Source organism: Anas acuta, chromosome 17 (genome assembly GCF_963932015.1).
Source record: "Anas acuta chromosome 17, bAnaAcu1.1, whole genome shotgun sequence".
In the NCBI taxonomy this organism is placed as follows: Eukaryota; Metazoa; Chordata; class Aves; order Anseriformes; family Anatidae; genus Anas; species Anas acuta.
In genome coordinates this window covers 13,692,783-13,714,022 of record NC_088995.1, presented here as the reverse complement: position 1 = coordinate 13,714,022, position 21,240 = coordinate 13,692,783, and the positions used below count along the sequence as shown (strand labels likewise).

Genomic DNA, 21,240 nt, shown 5'->3' with positions numbered 1-21,240 from the left:
TCCACTAATGGCAAGCTTAGAAGAGGGGTCCTGACTTGGTTTTGATATAGTAGAAAAAATGCAACACATGTTGTGCTGCTTGTAGCCAAGGACTGTTGTGCTGAGAGTTCAAATACATGGGCAGTGTTTTATAAACAGGACGTTTCTGATGTGCCATTGCAAACCACAGTGGAGTAAATCAACACTGTAATGTTCAACGATAAGGAGTTTGCGAATGAAATCAGTCAACTGTATTTGTACTTTTCTGTTGTCCCCTGAGGTGTCAAGTGTTTTTATGTTTGTATGCCTGCATTGGCACAACAGACACTCTGAAATTTGATTCAGAATGGTTTTGCACTCAAGTAATCTGCTTCTCCAACTTAATGGTGTTGGGAGAGATCCCATTTTGAAGTTTTATCAAATATGCTTAGGGAATTTAACTTCTGGTGGTTTACTGGAGTCTTTAAGTCTTCTGCTGCATTCAAAAAGTCAGCCTGGAGGGGTGTATGAGACAAGTAACAGCAAATAAAGAAAATTATTTACAGTATGTATTAGATGCAGCCTTCTTTGGAACATTGTGTGCAGCAGTGATCATGCTGGCCATGATCCATGTCTACTGGTAAAGGTGTAGCATAAGGTGATGAGGATGGTGTTCTCATATGGAAGATGGAAAAGAGTGAATCATCACTTGGGAAAGGAGATGAAGTAGGCATAGGTTGAGAGAAGATGTTCAAAGTACATAGTATAATAAGATCATGAAAATTTCCTGTTTAACTTTTCCTCTGCTTGTAACAGGAAAGACGAGGGATGAACAGTAAAAATAAGATTCAAAACTGCCAAAACATATACTCTGTGTACAGGGAAACTCGTTGCATAACATTTGAGGTTAAAATGTTAATAGGATCTAGAAGAGTTAGGTATTCCTTCGGTTAACAAAAATATCCAGAGATGTCGTGTTCAAACAAATCTTTATCCTTTAAGCAAGGATAAGGATTAATTTGGAGGGATGGAGAAGAGCAGATGGATTACCCCAAAAATGCCTATTGCTTAAATTCCCTATGAGAAGTGAACACAGGCTACCATCAGATGTGAATAGCTACAGTATGTGAACCACACCTCTAATTCATTTCCTCATTTTTTTGCTCTTTGCAGTAAAAGGACTGGAATTGTATAGAATTTTTCTCAAAATGCAGTTATGAGTCAAGATATAAAATGAGATTTCTCAGTAAGGCATTCACAGGAAAGTAAGATGATAATGTGGTAGGATGCTATCTGCTGAAGGTATTAGCAGAATGAGAAGGCATGGTTTAAATTCAAACCTCTTATACAAATGAGAATGCAACTAGGTTTAACTATCCTATGTTCCAAATGTTTTTAGCTAAGTAGGATTAATCACCTCACACAAAGGAAGAAAACTGATAAATGTAAAAATCGGATAAATAATGAAACAAATAACCAAGGACATCTCAATATCAAGTACTCAGAACTTTGCAAAATAGGATGCAATACTATATTTTCCCACTACTAGTATTCAACCTCCATGATACAAGTTTAAAAATGTAATAATTTTAAACAAACCTGGTCTATTGTAACTATATTTATAAATAAATAAATAAATAAAAGAAGCACACAGGAAAAAAACAGCCAAACAGAAAAGTAATCCTTAATATCAGTTTCCTCTTTGGACATGCACATGGATGCAAGGAAAAACACATGTCTAGAACCCATGCTAAACTTGCCCAGAAATCTCACTATTTTTAATAATGGTGCTGTTTCAATAAGTTCCTATGGTGAATTTTGACAGAATATTTGAGGTGACTGGTAAAAAATATATATATATATTAATTATTATATATTAATAATTAATTAATAATACATTATATATTATTAATTATTATATATTAAAATTATTTATATTTATATATATATATATATATGGCTGTGTACAGGTCTAAAATAAGATTGTAAATGAACCATTGCTGGAAAGCAAAAAGCAATTGTGTTTTGTGAAAGCTGTCTCCTTTTGCTGCATAGTATTCTTCAGTATCTACTACAGCACCAGGTGTAAGTCTTGTAGAGGTTAGCTTGCAAAGAAGCAGGTGCAGATGTTGCTTAATGTTTTCAAGTAGTATTCGAAAAATATTTTTAATAGATCTTTTCCTGTCACTCATACTGGCTGGGAACTCGATTCGATGTTATAAAGATAAGTTTCACTCCTGTGATGTTATTGACTTAATCTTGCAAGAAAGTCAGACTCATGGAAAAATAGGACTGGCAAGGATTTTAAGATGAATCAAGGCAATATCACAGTTCCAGTAACTGTTTGTACATCCTCTGAAACAAAAATTGTTGACTTCTATTCAGCCTGTGATATATTTCAGACCTGCAGAGCTGCTATGCTAGTCCATTGTTCTCCATCCTATATTAATGACTGAAGATGCACCTTTGTAACATACCCAAATGCTCAGTGTTTTCTAACAAATATTGAAAAAGGCACAAGTCTTATGCCAAAAAAAAAAAGACGGCATGGTATCAGTGTAGAATCTGACATATGGTTGTCTTTTTTAATTTCTTTAAATGTGCTTGAAGAGTGTGAGTTATTAAAATAATAATCTCTTGGTGTGTGTACGGTTGCTTCTCGTGAATAATCTCTAGCCAAAATTTTACTGAGATCAATGATAATTTTACCTATATTGAGATATAAATTACACATCTGAAACTATGAAATGCCTTTGGAAGACCAGGGTGAGTTGTAATGTGGAGATACCAGGATGTGGTATGAAGCCCAGTTCTTGCATGCTGTCTTCATGCTTTGACTTCTTATGGAATGATGCGTTTAAAGGACGGTAACAGTAAATGCTGACATCTAGTGGTTTTGCAGTACCTGCTGCTTCAACTTTGAAGGTATAACTCGGTCACCTATCTTTTTCTAGAGTGTTGAGAAGGGTAACAGTCCTTTTCCAGCCCTGCTGCAAGTCTATAATTTATAGACAGGTAATAAGCTTAGTTTTAAAAACTGCGGTTACTTTCAGTATTCATTCTTACCTCTAGAGGCTTTGCAGTGTCTAGTTAAAAAAAAAAAAAAGTTGCATGTTTTTCTCTCAACATTCCATAATCTGAATATGCTCCAAAAGAAAACTTTCATCATCATGAGTAACATCTGAATGTGCATGGTTATCTGACCTGAACACAGTAGGAAAACCCTTTAAATGGTTATTAAAGTGTTTTACACAGGAGTAGAATGGTGTTACATCGAAGGCATTAAAAGCTTGCAGCCCTGACCTAATTGTTGAGTCATTGTGTGTTCCAAGATACTGAGGCAACTGAGGCCCTAAAATCTTGAAATCCTGTTCAGAGAACTACATTAAGAGGTCTTGATGATATTTGAATTTGGTATTTTGTCAGCCATTAGTGCTAATAGTTAAAAAAAAAAACAACCAAACAAACAAAACAACCAGACAAATTCACAGAGGAAATAGTCACTAAAAACTGTTAAATTCATGCACATTTACTGGTTTGGAAGCTCCTGGAGTCACAAATTTTTGGAAGCTGGTGAAGTGTTCTGAGAAGTATGACTTGTTCTTATGCCTTTGCTGGGCTATGTTTATTACTGCAGATACTTAGTTTGGATGTCAGTTTTTCACTCATCTTCCCATCCTTAATGAAGCATCATTTCTATGAAATATTTATTCTGATACCACAGTTAATTTTCTCCATTATATAAAGATATAAATCATTCCTTCAACTGGATAAAGTATGTAGGCTAAGAGAAGAGATTCCTCTAAAGATGATGAAGCATTCATGGGTTTCATTTTAAAGGAAAAAATTAAGAACAGAGACCTGTGTGTGTGTGTAAGCCATTTTCTGTACACAATAATCAGATTTATCGTCCCTATTCTGTCCTTTGAACAGAGGTACATATTTCTGAATGCTCTTCGCTGGTGTTCTGTGTATGGGATACTGATCTGTTCACAAATTTACATTTTATAGAGTAGTTTCATAAGAATTCCAGTTAGAGTTGCCTTAAATTTTGCCTGCTGTCTTTGTGAGCTTGAGCTTGTAAAATATCTTCTAGGTATTTGGAATCATATCTAGTGTGTATATGTGATTGTGTTTGTGTGTGTGTGTGTATACATAAAAGTGTGAGAATTCATAAGTGTTAATATAAAAATCTACAACACAGAGTACAGTAAAGAGAATCCTGATGTGGCCAAGATTTATTGCGTGATTAACTTTATATGCAGTAAGTAGTTACACATAAGTCCAACATGGTATTTAAAATTAAGACCATATGTAAATCTTGACAGCATCAAGGCATAAACGGCCCAGTGCTCCTGCATCAGAGATAGAGCAATCACAGACAACTGACACATTCCTTAAAAGCAGGTGAGCTTAGTCTATTTTCTTGTTTTGTCAGTAGGAAGGTTTAACTGTGTGGAGAGAATAGGCTCAGAAATTCAACACTATGTAGATTATAAAACAGAATATTAAAAATAGGTGAACAAGAGAGAGAAGGAATGGCTAGGCAAATTGACTCACTTTGAAATCAGCACTGACAGCTCTGGAGATACTCATCACCAGCTTATTTTGATTCCATCCCAAACCTGTTGATGTTGATACAGCTACTGGTCAACTTGTGAGCTGGATTCTGCTTCTTGTTGTACTGGAGTTAATTAGCTTTCTTATGCAAAGTCTCAGTTGTCAGTTTGTGTGTTAAATGAGCCTAATGAAAAGAGGTGTCTTATTTCAAAGAGCGGGGACATGCTGGGGTAGCTGTGAGAAAGGAAGTTAGAGACTGTCAGAGATGCAAACAGGAATTTAGATGACTGAGTTCAGTTCTTGTCTCTGCCATGGCTTTGTGAAGTTGTTTGATCTTACTCTCTGCCTCAACTTCTCACCTGTAAACCTGTTGTTTCTTTTAATACTAGCCTTTTGGGGATCAGGTTTTGTCATGTGGTATAGATCTCAGCCGGGCCTTTTGGACACTTCTGTAATACTAATAGTACAAAAAGGGGTTATTCACACTGTGATATAATTGCTCTTGCTGAATCAATAAAGTTTATAGCTGGGACTGTACTTGGAGGCAGCTCTACTGGGAGTTGTAACTACTGAGAAAATATAAAGAGATATGTGAAAAGATGTAAAAGGTTAATAGTGTACAAATAAGATTTTGTTTTTAAATTATCTCTATCTTATCTGTTATACATCTACATCTGTTGTGTAATGCTATTTCAGTTTTTCTCTAATATTGAATCTAAATTGTCTACCAAATGAGAACTGCAATTGCATTACACAATTAGGATTAGATGCCAAGCTATGATTAGTTTCATTCCTCTATGATAAAAAGGGTTAAAAAAAAAATAAAATAAATGGAGGTTGGAAGGACTGAATCTTCCAATTAGCTGTGCAGCATTCATTGCAATTGACATCAGGGGGAGTAGAAATAACTTAAACAACATTTTTTGTAGTATTTTCCTTACAGAGAGAACTTAGAAAGAAGCTGCTGTTAAGTAGTTGTGGTTTTTTGCTTTTTGTTTTTTTTCTCCTGTGGAGCCCTGTATGATCCACAGTCAGAGTTAACAGATTAAGGAACTAACAGGAATCCAGTGAGGAAAAACACAATTTGTGGATCCCAGTTGGGTTGTACATATATCTAGATTGTGTGCTCCTCTCCCCTGTCATAAATGCAGAAATAAAAATAAATAAATAAATAAATGTGTGGTTTGATGAAAGAAATGAAATGCAAAGTGAGGGATTATTTCTGTTGTTGTTACAAGCAGATTTAATTTTTTTGTGTGTGTTATTGTTTTGTTTGGTTGGTTTTGGCTAATGGCGTTGTAGTACACGCATCAGGCCACGGGGTGGAGATAAATTTGTTAGAATTAGGTTTTCTGATACATACATTTTCAAGGGGTTTAGTCACCGTTGTGGCAAGTATATTTAAGAATGGCTTTTCTGTTTGAAGTAAGATAATGATTGTATACTTGTTAGTGCAGAGGTTTTCATGTTCCTTTGTAGCTGAGGGGTGAAAAAGGATATGCACAAATACCATTTGTCCACCAAAGCTGAAATAGTATGCAAATTCAAAAAACAATCCCAATTTTTATGATCATGATAGAAATATTCATGACCATTCAGAGACTTTAATTAGCATAGTATTTAAGATATTATCTAAAATATTCAGGTTTGGGTTCCTGCCCTAAGACTGAATGTTTTTCATTTAAGATAGATTGGTCTCCTAATAACTAAGCTGCTAAAAAGATAGGTCATTGCTTGATTCCGATTTCAGAAAGCTTCCTGAAATATTTTTTCAGCAAACAAAAGAATGACTTGGGGACTGAAGAAATAGCTTCAATTTTTATACATCGATGTGATATACCAAGAAAAAAAGGAAAACCTTTCAGGCATGTGAGAGTTTCTTCAGAGTGTCTTTCAGAGGTTTGGATTTGTAGGACAGAAAACTTGCATACTCTTCCCCAGTGTGCTTGTAGCATTAAGACTATCACAAAGATGACATAATTATTTCTTAATACATATTTTGAAAAAGTTGTTTTTACATACGCTTTGTATTGAACATTTCATCAAAATTTATGAAGGCCAGTATGAGTAGCCCTGGGTGCCCTGTTGCAGTTTGTCTTCTACATTTGTCTTCTCTTCTGACTCGCATAATCTTCTTTGTCTAAAAAGTCAGTATATGACTCTTCTCTTCTGGAATGCAATTGTGTGCAAAAAAAATGGATTTTTATTATACTTTCCTACAGAGGTGCTATATTGTGTATGTTCTGAGTTAGATCTTGAATGCAGTGCAACATTTAACAACTGTTTGTTTGGCAAGGCAGCTCTGAATTTGTCGCTACAGTACATGAAACATCATATAAATATAATGTTCTTTTCCCTCCGGTCAGCTTAATTCATGTGATATTTCAGACCAAAATATCTGTATATTTTTAGCAGCCTCTTATGGCGAAGTAATGCCCCTGAGAAGACTCCTACGTAGAAGATGTCTGTTTTTTCTTGGAAGCCATGCACATATAAATTATCTATGGTTGCACCCGCAACATGACAAGCATAATTTTGATGCAGAGGAGTTTTATAGTCATGATAATATGGAATTATTTGTACCTCTGAAATTGACAGCTTGGTACTGACAGTAAATATGTGGTTGAATAGCCTTTAAGATACAGACATTGTAGTGCTTCAGTTATTATTTCTTGTTATTTCAGTAGAGGAATGACAATTAACTAGTGTTCTGTTCTAGGATTTCATGTACTTTCTTCAGAGTAGGTCAAATTTATGCTATAGCTAATAAGGATTGTTATTTTTTCATCGTGTGCCTACATCTAATTTTGGTTCATGTGAACTTGGCTCTTTGGAATTTTCATGCTGACACTAACCCACGTATTATATATACACTAATCAGCATGAACTCTTGATACTGAATCACCATTGATCTGGCCAGTATCTAGTAGACTGCAAGTGGAGCCCATACACTTGACAGCTGTGGCTATTTTAGAGCACTGAAATAGTAATCTGCAGTGAAATTCACTGGGCAAGCAATTTACAATGCTCTTGATGCCAATTGAAGGCAATTGTGCAGAAATAGTATGAGTTTTGCAAATTCCAGTGCAACATGCAGTGCTCTTTGTAATTTCTCTTGCACCAGATATGGTACAATGGAAGCTGATATGGAAGGAAAGTTTCTCTATTATATAGGAGTGGTTGAGGAAACAGGAAGTCTAATTATCCTGAGGTATGAGAAAACTGGTGCACCTTTACTTCTAAAAGGCAAATGATAGAGAGATTCTCTGATTAGAAAACTGATGCCATTTTGCTCATGTGGTCAGAATGGTATATGAGGACCACAGAGTGATGAGATTGCCACAATTTAGAGAGCAAATGATCTTTAAATACATAAAAGACTGGCAAAGAGAAAGGGGTTAGTCTCTTCTTTACCCCCTTACAGACAGGATGAACAGTAACAGACGTGGGTTACATCAGACAAGATCCAAGTCAGATGTTAAGAAACACTTTCTGATGAAAGTAAAGTGAAGCATTAGAATAGATTTCCTGGGGAAACTGGAGTGTCTCCAATGTTAAAGGTCATGAAATATAGGTAGATAAACATCTGTCTTGAGTGACCTAAATCAAGATGATTCTCTGGAAGAGCAAAGGGCCTAGATGACCCCTGTGGATCCTTGCAGCTGTAACATTTTATGGAGGTGGTTGTGAGCAGATTCCAAACAGGTTTCACCTGATTAAATGGAAATGACCCTTCCTTGCAAACTTTGGTGCTCAGTTCTTTAAGGGTTTACGAGTGTAACCACTCATTTATGCAAAGCAAGAAGTTCATGGGTTTTTGTGTTTTTTTATCCCTCTTGCATTCCAAGCATCTGCTTACCTTAAACTTGATGGACTTTGTCCGCATCCTTTCTCTGCTTCCAAGCTCCCTTTCGTCTTAATGCTTTTCATGCGCTGTATCTGGTACACACTAGTCCCTTTTATCAAAGGACTTTCACACCTGAGGCCTCCAGTCACATACTTGCAGTAAAGTAACAGCTTAAAAGAAAATCCTCTCAAATCCTGAGGCCAAACACTGTAACAAACATATCTTCTCAAGGGATCAGTTTCCAAATGTGCTTTTGAACCTAAGTCCCAGCAGGCATTTGGCTTTAAGTGTGTGATAGGGCTTTATTTATTTATTTATTTATTTATTTATTGTAGAGACATTCCACCTCCATTGTTTCCCCCTCAATATGTGCTATTTAAACCTGTACCTCTGGTGGATTCTACCATTGAAGTGTAGATTAGCGGAGAGCTGCTGTGTGGTGAAACATCGCAGGACAAAAGATGTATCAAAATAAAATCTTAGGGGAAAGTGTCAGTTACTGGGAGAAGGTATCTCATGTTCTGGGAGGGAGGGTTGAGGGGAAGGAGAGAAGGTAAATCGCTGGTTTGAATCAACATTTCTTTGGAAATACGCTCTGTGTGGGCAAGGGTTGAATTAAGAGGATTTTAAAAATGTGAATGATTATTAACGTCTTTGTAAAATATTCTACAAGGTGTGTCATAAACTACTTCAAGGTGCAGAACAGATCTCATACAGTGTGGTCACACCAGAGATAATTTTAAATAGTGTGTGAATTCTGCAGGTCAGTTTGCAAACTGCTACCTGCAAAATACATGTATAGCGCATGCCTTTGGAGACAGTGTACTTCATTGTGTGTAAAATGATTGCTTGTGCTTGCAGAGGAATATTAACACATTCAAGAGCCTGTTCAGACATGCAGTTTTGCAGCTTGCAATTAGTTGGCTTCTCTTTTTTTGTGGATACTATTGCTTGGGACGTTTAGCCCTGTGTGAGCTCAATGGCTGGTTGTTTATGTATCACAGTTGTTTCAGTCCATGCTGAGTATTGCCAAACTATAGAACAAGACCAACCCCACCTAGAGCAGCACAGTTCCCTGAGGACAGGGCTATGTACTGGGTAAGGCCTGATTCTAATCTTACTCTTGTCAGCTTCCTCTGCTGACAGTGTATTTTCAGGTGACTATGTACTGTAATACCATCGTTCACGTTCTTCTTTCTCTCAGTTAAGCAGTCACATTATGTTGTTATTCTTGTTTGAGGAAAGATACCAAGTAATCATAACGTGAAGTCTTAATTTAAAGAATGGTTGCACAGTTTTTCTTTTTTTTTCTTGGGGGGGGGGGAGGCAGGATTGTTATGCCTTGTAAATCAAAGCCACTCCAGAACTACAGTATCATCTCACACTCCCTTATTCTAGTAAATGAGTAAATGTCTTTTCATTCCTTCTTTCTTTCTCAGAATTTTAAAGGGTTCGATTTTTCATGCTGTGGAACTTAAAGTACTAAGCATTCTCAGTTCTCCCCTTTCTCTGAAAATTCCTTTATTCTCATTTTAATGAGAAGAGAAAGGGGAATTGTCAGTAGAGACAAAAATTAGAAAGTCCAGGTCAGTAATTCTATGTAAATCTATCCCTCCAAATGCCACTTCTCCATTCAACTTAAATACCCTTTGACACTTTCCAGACCCCTGACATAATTTTGTTGCTCTGTATTCTGTTGCTCCATGTCTTGATGAAGGTGAGTATTTGGTGAAAATCTTAGACATCTGTACATTGTAAGACCAAAATAACCCTTAAGATTTGTTTCTAATTCAATCCTTTAATATGCAAATATCTAGATCAGTTTAACTGATGCTTTAAATTCAAGCTAGATGGCATGTTGAAGGGAGAAGTTGAAGCTCTGATGACCAGTGCTACTTGATGTAACTGGCTCTCAGCTCTTCAAGTTACCCCACATCTAAAATGTTAATTTAGCTTCTCTTTGCACACCAATACTTTTCAGTTTGGTCATTCTTACCCAAGATACAACAGTTTGAAATATGTTATTTCAAGAAAGTAACTCAAGTTAGCTGTTACAGTGAATAAAAGTGCAATAATTTATTGAGACATTGAACTGAAGAAAAGCAGACAATTCTGAAGCTAAATAAGACTTTTTTAATGCCAGGATTTAAAACTAAAAATAAAATAATTATGGAGGGTTTTTTGTTTGTTTGTTTGTTTCCTTTTTAACAAAGAAAGGAAAATAAAAGCAAATGCTTAAAGCTACGTATGCCACAAACAACACGAAGAACCCAAAAGTTGAAAGCACCTCCACTGGGCATAGTCAGCAGAGGGGATATCTGTGGGATACTGAAATGTAAATTAGTTGTAACAAAGCCTATTATGTCATTAATTTGTTTGATAAAGTTTAGATGTATATGTTGCTCTATAAAGTTTCCACATTTTATCTCCTTAACCTAGTCTGTATTTGCTAAAATTGATGATGGATGGTAGCTTCATCACAATATGCAGTATTCATCACATATACAATATTCATCACAATATGCAGAAGATAGTTTTCCCATAGGAATACAGGGCTAGCCATAAGTAAAAGTCTTTGACCTCTTCTATACTCTAAATCAGATCATAGTTCCAGTACAGGTTGCATCCAGACCTTGGAACAAAATAGCTTTGTACTACGTTCATAAATACAACCAAGCTATATCATGGAAAATATGCTACTTCACTGTCTTGTGTCAAAGATGTCATAAACACATGGGATTGTTACTCTTTTGGTCTGTTCATTTTCATTCCTTTGGTCTTGTCAAGCATTATGAGCATGTCCCCAGAGAAGATATCCTCCCAGTGTCTCTTTCAAGTAGAACAGTTCCATTATTCCCTTTTTGCAGATTAAGATTTTTTGAAACTGCAACTAAGAAAGGTAAGTTTTGAAACAAGTTAAATGAAAAACTCTTACAGAAATCAGTAGAAGAATAAATCCTTCTATCTGCTGCTGGTTATCTTTTGGTGAAAAACATTATCTACATTTTTAGTCTTCTTGTAGGATTAAAAATTTACCATGTAAATTGTAGAATGCCCTGAAAGGGGTTACTTTCAAAGCTTTGTACTTACAAAAATACTGAAAATAGTTTGGACTCTTGTAGGGGAAGATCATCTGGAAAAATATGTATACATGTATGTAAACATTCTTGGTATTATCAATGTTGCTACGCATTTGCAGATGAATCCTGCAATATATAGATTATGCAGTGGCTGTTTGTCTAGGAATTTGAGATGTTTGACAAGATTTCATATTGAGAGTAAAAGCATTGTTAAGGTAGATTATCAGCTAACTTGTAGTTGGTTATGCAAGAACACAGGCACTTAAGCATTTATTTATTTATTTATTTATTGGGGGAGGGGAATTTTCTTTATATCCCAATTTTTGCAGATGAAAGTCCTAAAAGAAAGAATTTGCTATTGTAAATTTGTCCCAAGATGGTATTTCCTTAATTCATTCAGTGTTTCAAGAAATAAGTAGGATTTTTCAAAGTGCCCAGTATGCTTTTGGAAGAAAAACAGGAGTGTATTTAAGAACCATTCACACAACTCTTCCCAGAGAGCATCTTCTATATTCCCCATCTGCTGTATTCCTGGACAGTACATTTGCATTGCACTTTAACTCCCACACTGCTACAAAAAAAAAAAAAAAAAAAAAAAAAAGTAATATATACAGCCATTTCATGTGTGAAGTATAAAATTTCCAAATTTGGATTAGGAATGATTAAAAGTTGATGTAATGTGATAAACAGAAGGTGGCAAGGTTTTATGTGTTACAGGGAGATCTACAGTTTCTTTACATTGGTGATTAGACGTGTCCTTTTTAATGCATTAGCTACTTTCATGGACTCTTCATGAAGTATAATTTTACATAAGAGTGTTATAAAAAAAATTCTCCGCAACTCACAAAGTTATATCAGCAGATTTTGTGGATGGAAGAGGAAAGAAATGATGAGGTCTTAACTGTGACTGATATCTGATGGGTATGACAGTTACCTGAGATGAGTTCTGCTAAATGGCAGCAGAACATCCACTAAATGAAGAGTGTTGGGAAAAACATGTTAAATACATACCACTTTACAATATGTAATTGTGACCACAGAGGGGCAGTGTTATCAGTCTAACATTCTCTATAGCTGAAGAATATATCCCACAGTTGATATTGACACGTGAATGATTTTTACAAGATTATTTTTAAAAATAATAGTAATAAAAAGATTTATCAAATACTTAAGTTAATTTTCTTACTGTTCACATAAGCTAAATACACATTGGGGAATTTCATCTAACAGTACTCAAGCATACAAATACCATAGCAGTTAGGGATATAAATGCCAGATTGATCTTTCATTCTGAATATATATATTTCTTTACTTACTGGAAGTCTGTCTCTTATCAGAGAATTTGAAAATACTGTACTCTTCTGTGGGCTGTTATAGTGACATGATTTCAGATAAAGTTGATGTAAATTCTAATAATCCACCAAACGCACCCTTAATCCGTATTTTGTGTTGATAGCCTAGTTCACAGATTCCTTAGATAAGGACCTCATCTTCTTATCTTTTCAGAAACTAATGGCATGGTTCTTTTAACAAGGTAAATTCTTATCTTGCTTAGATGGCATCTCCCGGCTGTATAGCCCCTTCTGCCCTAAACTATTCGAGTTTAATGTCATTGTATTTATAATGATGTTCCCTGCCCTTATCCCACATTCCTTTTCCTGCTGTCCTTTCCTTGATGTAGGTCATTTTGTTGTCATACAGACCATGCGCCAAATGTTCAGTCGATGATTATTTTAGATCAAAGGTTATTTTCTATTGACATTGCTAAAAAGGGAGGAGTTTTTGTTTGTTTGTTTGTTTTCTGTTTTTTTCTTTCTGTTGGTTCTACCATGAAAATAGCCATAAAGAAGCAGAAAGAGGTGAATTCTGTAAGTGACGGCATTTTTTTTTGCCCTTGTTGGCCTGCTCTTACTAACAATTTTAAAGACAGAGAAAAGAGACAAATAGAGGGGGTGGGATTTTTTGTCATACCATATCTCCATTAAAAGAAAACAAAATGAACTCATTGAATCAGCAAAAAGGTCAGCAGGTGTTTGTGGGGGTCCAGGAACTTCATATGAATTGACTTCATCAGATTTTTGAGTTTCTTTCAGAAACTCAGGAGTTTCACTTAGAGGTGAAAGTTTCTGAAAGTTTCTTCTTGCTCCAATGAGACTAGCTTTTTTCACTTAAATTGTTTATTTGATTAATATAATTAGGTTAAATGTGTTTTAACTACTTTCTTGTCAAAGCTGGTGAAGGGACTGTGGGCCCATATCTGTATTTTCCAGTCAGCAGATCCAGTCAAAGATACTATGACTCCCTGCAAACCTTGTATTGGCTGCTCTTTGTGGTGGTAACAATTTGATATGATATCAATAGCTATCTCTCTTGTTTGCTGTGCCTTTCAACCAGAGAGCCTTCTAGTGTAGGCTAACCAGTCAGCACACCCACAATTTGGAGCCTACAAGAGCCCATGCTGCCACTGACCACCAGTGAAAAGGTCACGCATGGAATCCAGAGAAATCGATACTGCCCTGGCAGTATAATAAAAAGGAGGACAAGCAGGAGAAAAGACAGGAGGAGAGGAGAGCTATATTTGTTGTAATGGCTGCATATGAATTGATGCATATGAAATCATTTTTAACAAGAACCTCCTCCTTGTCTTCTCCCACATCCATCCAGCCACTATTCTTTACTGAGTGGAATAAGTTTATATGGAACAAGTTTCATCCAGGCACAAATATTCTCCCATTATAAAATAGAAGCTATGTATTTCCTATATTTAGGAATTATTTTCTCTTATGTCAAACAGGGAACAGTCACCCTGCTCTCCCTTAGAAAGGAAAAGTTTTGGGTTAAATTATAATCTTTTAGAAACCTAGGAACAATTGAAAACAGGAAATTAGAATGGAAATCATTCCAGATTTATTAGTACAATGTATCAGAAACTCAATTATGGTTCTGATAAGCAAAGCTGTTTTGAAGTCATTGAGCCATATCCAGTTACCACAGATAAGACTGTCATTCAAAATCCTCGTGGATTAAATCCAACCTCTGGACACTGGCTTGGTGATTACCACCAATTTACAATATTGATATTAATATTAACAGCTCCTAGGGTCTGCAGTTAGTGATCAGGAGACGGTACTAATTAGATGACAGAATACGTATTTTAAAGTACAGTTTCAGAATTTAATTTGATACCAGAAAAAAAAAAATCAAATACTTTTTTTTTTTTTTTTTAATACACTGCAATAACAAGAGATGGAGAAGAAACTACAGAACGGCAGCACATGCCGAGCTTGCAGGAAGGAAAGATCACTTGCCTCTAGCTGTTGAATGGCATTAAGGTGTCACAATGCCTAGGGTAAGCTGCCAGGGAAAGGAGCAAGAAGCTTTGCCACCTTTCGATTTTTCCATTTGTTATGTGCCATCCATTTATGTTAGTCCTAGGCTACTTTGATTGGAATCAGAAGCTGCCATGTGAACAGTGAAGATATTGTGTATAGAAACTTGTTTAGCTTTTCTTCACATACAGCAGTATCTACGTTCTTCAAGAAATCCTCTAATTCAGAGAAATTTTACAGTGACATCTAGACTTAGTATAGTAGAAAGCACTTCAGATCCTTTAAATTTTTTGTACCTTCAGTATATAAAATAAATCTAATTTTAAAAACCTACATTTCTTTTCAGCCATAGTTCCTTTGTACAAAATCTCTGTATGTGGAATGTAAGGGTTAGACTTATTGCACTCACTTCACACCTGTTTGATTTGCTGAGCATTCCTTAGTGCTTTACAGAGCCAAATAAAGGGCTAAGTTATTGCAGCTCCATGTGAAAGGTCAAGAGAGAAAAAAAAAAATCTGTGAAGAGAATTGGGACAACTTTATTCTTGAGCTCAGCTTTGCTTTCTTGAATTTGTATTTTGTAAAAAATACCTTATCCTGCTTCTATTTACTATTCTTATATGATGTCGTATGTGCACAGTGTAAGGAGTCCTTACTTTTAACTTTCCTTTAAAAACAACATAGAAGCAGAAACTAAGTTAAGATGGTAAAGTTGCTTGACTAGCTGCATTTTAAGTCCACTTAATATTGCTGTGTAGAATAAATGAAAGGTGATAATACTCCGAACATGAGAACAATACTGTCTTGTCAGAGAAAGAGAATATTTATGGATGAGTTGGTATGGGGAGCTGAGATTGCTCTCAATTTGTGGTGAAATGTAGGATTTCTGTTTCAGTTACTAAGAAACAGTCCTCAAGCACAGAGAAGTAAAAACAAGACTGAAAATGAAGGCTGAAGCTTTTGCTTGGTTCTGTGGTTTCTGTAAGGCTTAAATGGCTGGCCCCCATTACTAAAGATTCCTGGAATGATCAGAAATTGAGCAATGATGAGACAGCTCTGTTTCTCTCTCCCTTTTCCTTGATGTCACTGTGTGGAGAGGTTAGCTATCCACTTTCAGCATTTCCATCATTCTGTCATCGGATGTCTCTTTAAAGGAAAGGGTTTAAGTAGTTCTGATGTTATCATACACGGGAGAGCTATGTAACAGCACAGGCAGCATACTGAGAAATATTTTCACATCACCTTGCTTTAGCCAGGTTATTACCAGTTTGCAGGAAGAGCTCCGTTAGAGCCAAGTATGGGATCGTTAGGGTGATGATGTGGTCCAGCAGGTAAAGCTTTGGGTGGGTATCAGGAACCAGGATTCTGTTCCTCATTTGGTTACTGACCTGTAAAGTAATCTTGGCCAAATGACTCTACATCTCTTTCTGCTTCTGTAGCTCCAAATGTCTATCTGCTATTTGGATGAAAGGAGGTGGTAAGAGGGAGGTTGCACTATGCTAGGAATAATTATCACAGAACAAATACATTATTTGCTAGAACAAAATATTCTCAGAAATACATTTTCAAAAAAATCTTAGGCCGGTTTTTGACTATAATTAAAACTGAGAGTTTCTGTCTCAGAACAGTTGAAGTCTAAATACACAGATGAAAGGGAATGTGGAGGAGATAGAGAAATAAAGCAGTCTGTTTCAAGGCTTATAGCAAGTCAGTGGCGATAAGGATTCTTGCTTCTCTAACTTCATCAGCTGTTCATAATTATTTTTTCTTCTGGACCCTACCTAGTTACTTTGGTTCAAACTCCATGTTGTACTAATAATACATAATGGTATAATATGACAGATTTACTTTGTCCTCTAGAGAAGCTACTACAAAAAAGTAGCATCTTTAAACAGATGATAATTTATCTTTGGTTGTTGGATTCTTTTATTCTCTACTTACTAAATATTGTTCATTAAAATATGTAAGGACTACTTAACACCTTTTATCTGAGAATACTGAGGAATGTGATAAGTATCAATCAAACTGCAAATCACACTTGATAAGTAGCTGATAATTATCCCCATTTTATAACTGGGACAATAAAGCAGGGATGGAATTGTTTAATTTCCAAGTTTTTTCTCTGACTGGTTTGCTAGCACCATAACAGCTGAGTGTCCAGCCCTGAAATTCTGACTGGTCTTATGGTAATGCATACATCTGAGAGGAAGCAGTGTTCAATACTTCAGATGACTTGATAACCTGTTGCATGCTATTACAGTGGAATACAGGCTTTTGTAAGAGGTTTAATGTTCCATTGAATTTTGCGTTGGTCTGTAAAGTAAATTCAGCTTCAGATAAGGAGCTGAAGGCATGGCACTTAATCACTTACAATATGCAATTATATTAGCTTTGGCAGTTTATGTAAAGATAGTCTTGCTTATTGCATTTGTTCATGAAGATATCTTCAACAATATTCATGTCTCATATCTTTAAGAATATTCATGAAGGCGTCTTTCATTTGCTGGAAGCACTGATATGGCAAAGAACTAATCTGTGTTTCTGTTGTTAAATATCAAGAGTATCTTCTGCAAGTAAAAACCTTCCAAGCTGCTAGGCAGCTCTTGAGACACTGTCTGTGTGACAAATGAGACTAAAAGGGTCTTCATCTGCCTCTTCCTGCTTCAGTGTTATATGTTGTGTTCACTGTCTAAGATCATCTTTTAGAAATCAGGAGAGAAAACTCAAATTCCAGATGATTTCAGGTCATAATACATCTTCAGTTCAGTACAATCTTATTTGTGTATGGATATCTGCACACTGACTAATCAAAACAAGGTATGATAAAAATGCTTCCTAGTTCCAGTAACAACAAAAGGTCCTGGAAAATTACTCAAGGCTAAAGTACCAATTATAGAAGTCCTAATTTTTAAAGCAATGACTTGAATAATTCTGTTCCCCTTTCCCCCCTTCTTCCTCCTACAGGAGCAGCCGTCTTCCAGCTGCCTGATATTGTGTAAAAAAGACAGGGTCATCTAGATGTCACTTCTTTGCTGGGTTACTTAGCTCGTTTGCACGCTCCTTGAGGTTGCTAGGGTTTGGCATTTGGATTTTACCAATGTGCTAATTACAAAGGAATTTCAATATCTCCAACAGTTGGCTTTCTGACAGATTTCATTGTTGCAGCTGTGATATGTAATCATTGAAAGACTTGCCTGCTTCATAGTCTACCTCTGTATCAGTCTATATTCTGGTCAGAATACCATGCAAATTGTCCTTTAAAAAATTTACTAATGTACATTGTAAAACTCAGTAATGATGAAATCTGGAAAGTGAAGGTCTTGCATCAAATACTTTCTTAGAGTCTGAAATATTGAACAAATTCTAGCAAGCCAGATGAAAAATCAGTCCCACAGCCATCTTTCTAAGGTTTAGAAAAGAATAATAAGCTTTTCTTTTGTTTTCCTTCTCTCAAAATCTCCAATATTTTGAGATCTGTTATATATGGAGTGGATTTATGTATAATTTTGGATTTGTGGATTGAGGTCTCAGTTGAACAAATGCGCTGTTTATCGGTGCAGTTTCTATCATCATTTATATATAGGGCTGGTGATTTTTTTCTATTGTATCATTATCATATGTGCATAGGCCTTAGGTCTGTATGCCTTGTACATGTGACTCCTTTTATTTGCAATAGTAATCTCTTGATTTTGAGATGGTTACCCCGCATGAGTAAAGTTCAGTTCGTGTCAGGTGCACAAATCTGAGGTTTGCAAAAGTTTTTATCGAATATAAGAAAAACTGAAGTGTTTTTGCAATGAAGATTTTTATGAAGTACATAAAGCAGGCTTTGACAATCATTTCCAAAACTGCTGTTAAATTCTCCACCAGATCCAACTACTAGATGTGGTAGCTTCAGGATTAGACCCTTGTCGGCAGGAAACATTGATCTCCTTTGTACACTACTACCAGTAGACTGTTCATGAATGTACATGTTAAAAGATTAAATTTTCTTGGCAAGCAAAGTAGCCCAGGGGTTAAAAACATGTCTCTCAAAACATCTGCATGCTGGTGTCCTTCAAGTTTCAGCATGCTATCTTCAGGATTATGCTACAGATTAAAGAGTTTTATTTTCCCATCAAAGTTCTATAACTAGAATCTTTTGAAATAGGAAACATGATCTATTTTGCTGACTGCTTTGGGGGATTTCTTCCTCTTTTAAGAGGGTTGAAAATTAAAGTTCTTTAACATCCACTTTAAATTGACACTCAATATCCAGTAAATCAAAATAACATTATAAATTTGACCTGTGGAAATCAAGATTAGTTCTAATGTTCGCTATCCTAATGCAAATTATATCTCTGAAATTGTCACTCTGTAGACAGGAAATATTACTAATGTGTATTTTGACAACCTACAAACTGGAACAAGATTTTGGCTAATGAAAGAGTGTTTAGTTAATGCCTGTCAGTTCATACAGCAAATATGCTATGCATTATTAGTTTAATTTCCCTTCTGTTTCACTATGTGAAGCTATAAGATTTATACTTCTTGCAATGAGAAAAATGCAATGCCCGTTCATGTATCTCTGATACTTTTTCTTTAGCTTCCTAACTTCTTAAATTTTAAATGTAGCAAGAAGAAATAATTTAGGAGTGACATAGCTTTTTCTTTTTTTTTTTTTAATTAAAAAAGGATAGTCATAAGCTTAAAAATCTAGATTGTGAATCGAAAAAGTGGTATATCAAGCAAGCTGCGGAGATCTTGGGAAATATTTTTACCTGTCTTCATGTGCCATTCATCTATGGTATCTACCTTCAGTTCTTCACCAGCAGCCTGATTCTCCAGCTTGCAGATAAATGGAATTGCAGGTACTGAGCTGCTCAAACCAGCTCTGAACTGACTCTATCCTAGAAGGGCTTATTAGCTCAGACAGTGTGATATGAATGCAGATGCACAGATGCTGCTGTCAGCTCAGATCTCTGTTCATGTGAGGCTGGGCCCAAGCTATGAAACCTACCCAGATATTAAGCCAGTTTAGGTGTGTCTGTGCCATGTATCTGGAACCAGTAGGTTTGGGAAGCTTGGTGTATGTACATCTGAGCTGCCTTTGGGCATTTGCCTGTCACTATGCCTAAGCCTACAAACATTCCTGGAAGCAGCCGTACTGCAGGGCTGGGTACAGCACACAGATTGGCCTTTCGAGAACTTTCCCCGTCTGGAAGTGGTGTTGTCCTGATATTTCCATTGCTTGGAACATCATAACCACACATTGCTTTGAATATGGAGAGTGTATTTTATTTAGATTGCAGACTCTGGAGTGAGGCTTCTTGTATATTCTGGCAGTGCAGAATAGTATAGTAACACAACAGCTCCTTGAATATGGAATGGGCCCTTGTGCTATTGTAATACTGGTAGTATTTTAGAAAGACATTTTCATATATTTGCACTACAATTATAATTATGAAAATAATTGTAATAACAGAATTCCTTGAGGGCAAACAAGTAAGAAAAGGATTTGCCTTGTTAATAAGGGGAAAAAGGAAAAATAAAAATAAAAAGAAAATACTATTTTGAAAAAACTTTAGCACCATGTTCTGCTAAAAAAAAAAAAAAAAGTGTGCTTGGAAGTATGCTTATTTTAAAACCAAGCACATAAATATCAGATTTATGATATAGAGAGACATGCGAGTTGGTGCAGGACATTTTGACATGAATATTTTGTGTGCTGGCACCAAAAAGACCATTTACTGATCCAGATCTCAGGCTATTTTAGAAAATGTGCAATTAAAAGGGGTGTGTGTTGGTGGGGGAGGTGGAACTGCTGTAGTGGAATTACTCTAACTCAGGTTGCTAACCTACTTTTGAAAGGTGGAGTAATTTACTGCTGTATGATGGCCATCAGCTCATTGGTGAAGCTAGAAGTAAGAACTATGAAGACTTCAAAAAAGATAACTTAGTAGTGTTACTTCCCTGACACCATGAACTGAGAAGGAACAACTCTTTACAGTGAATAAGGAGCAAATGTGCAGCCTTGTGAGCCCTTTCATGGAGTGATACGAGATACATCAGTACCATGTTATCAGCGAAGGCTGCTGAGAATGTACAGGGTTGCCAGTGTCTGTTCTGGACGATACTCACTGTATTTAATTACCGCTGTAAGTTGTGCCCTGGTACACACACCACACCCTTAGCACTGTCCTTTCCTGAGAATTGCCTATACTATTATGAAACAAAATAAAAAAGGTTTAATATGATGAAATATTTTTGCCTTGGATACTGTAATCGTTCTGTTACATGTAGAGATATCAGATATAAGTTGTGTCCAGTATATGAGATGGATCTTTACTTGAGAGTACATTGCTGCAGCTTTGGAGTCAGTGGAGCTAAGCCAGTTTGCACCCACTCAGGATTTAGCTCTCACACTTCTAGTAGGTATTTAATTGATTGCAGGTAAATTTGAACTGCTAGAGGACTACTGGCTTAC

The 21,240-nt window shown here is 36.0% G+C and overlaps 1 long non-coding RNA gene across 2 annotated transcripts in view; it reads left to right on the top strand.

Annotated features, from left to right (window-relative positions):
- Nucleotides 1–21,015, top strand: part of LOC137841426 (uncharacterized) — a 31,452-nt gene extending 10,437 nt beyond the window's left edge. For both annotated transcript variants that reach the window (XR_011088614.1, XR_011088613.1), the window contains exon 3: nt 20,625–21,015. This is a non-coding gene — a long non-coding RNA (uncharacterized lncRNA). The remainder of the gene's footprint in view (nt 1–20,624) is intronic.
- Nucleotides 21,016–21,240: the final 225 nt, after the last annotated feature.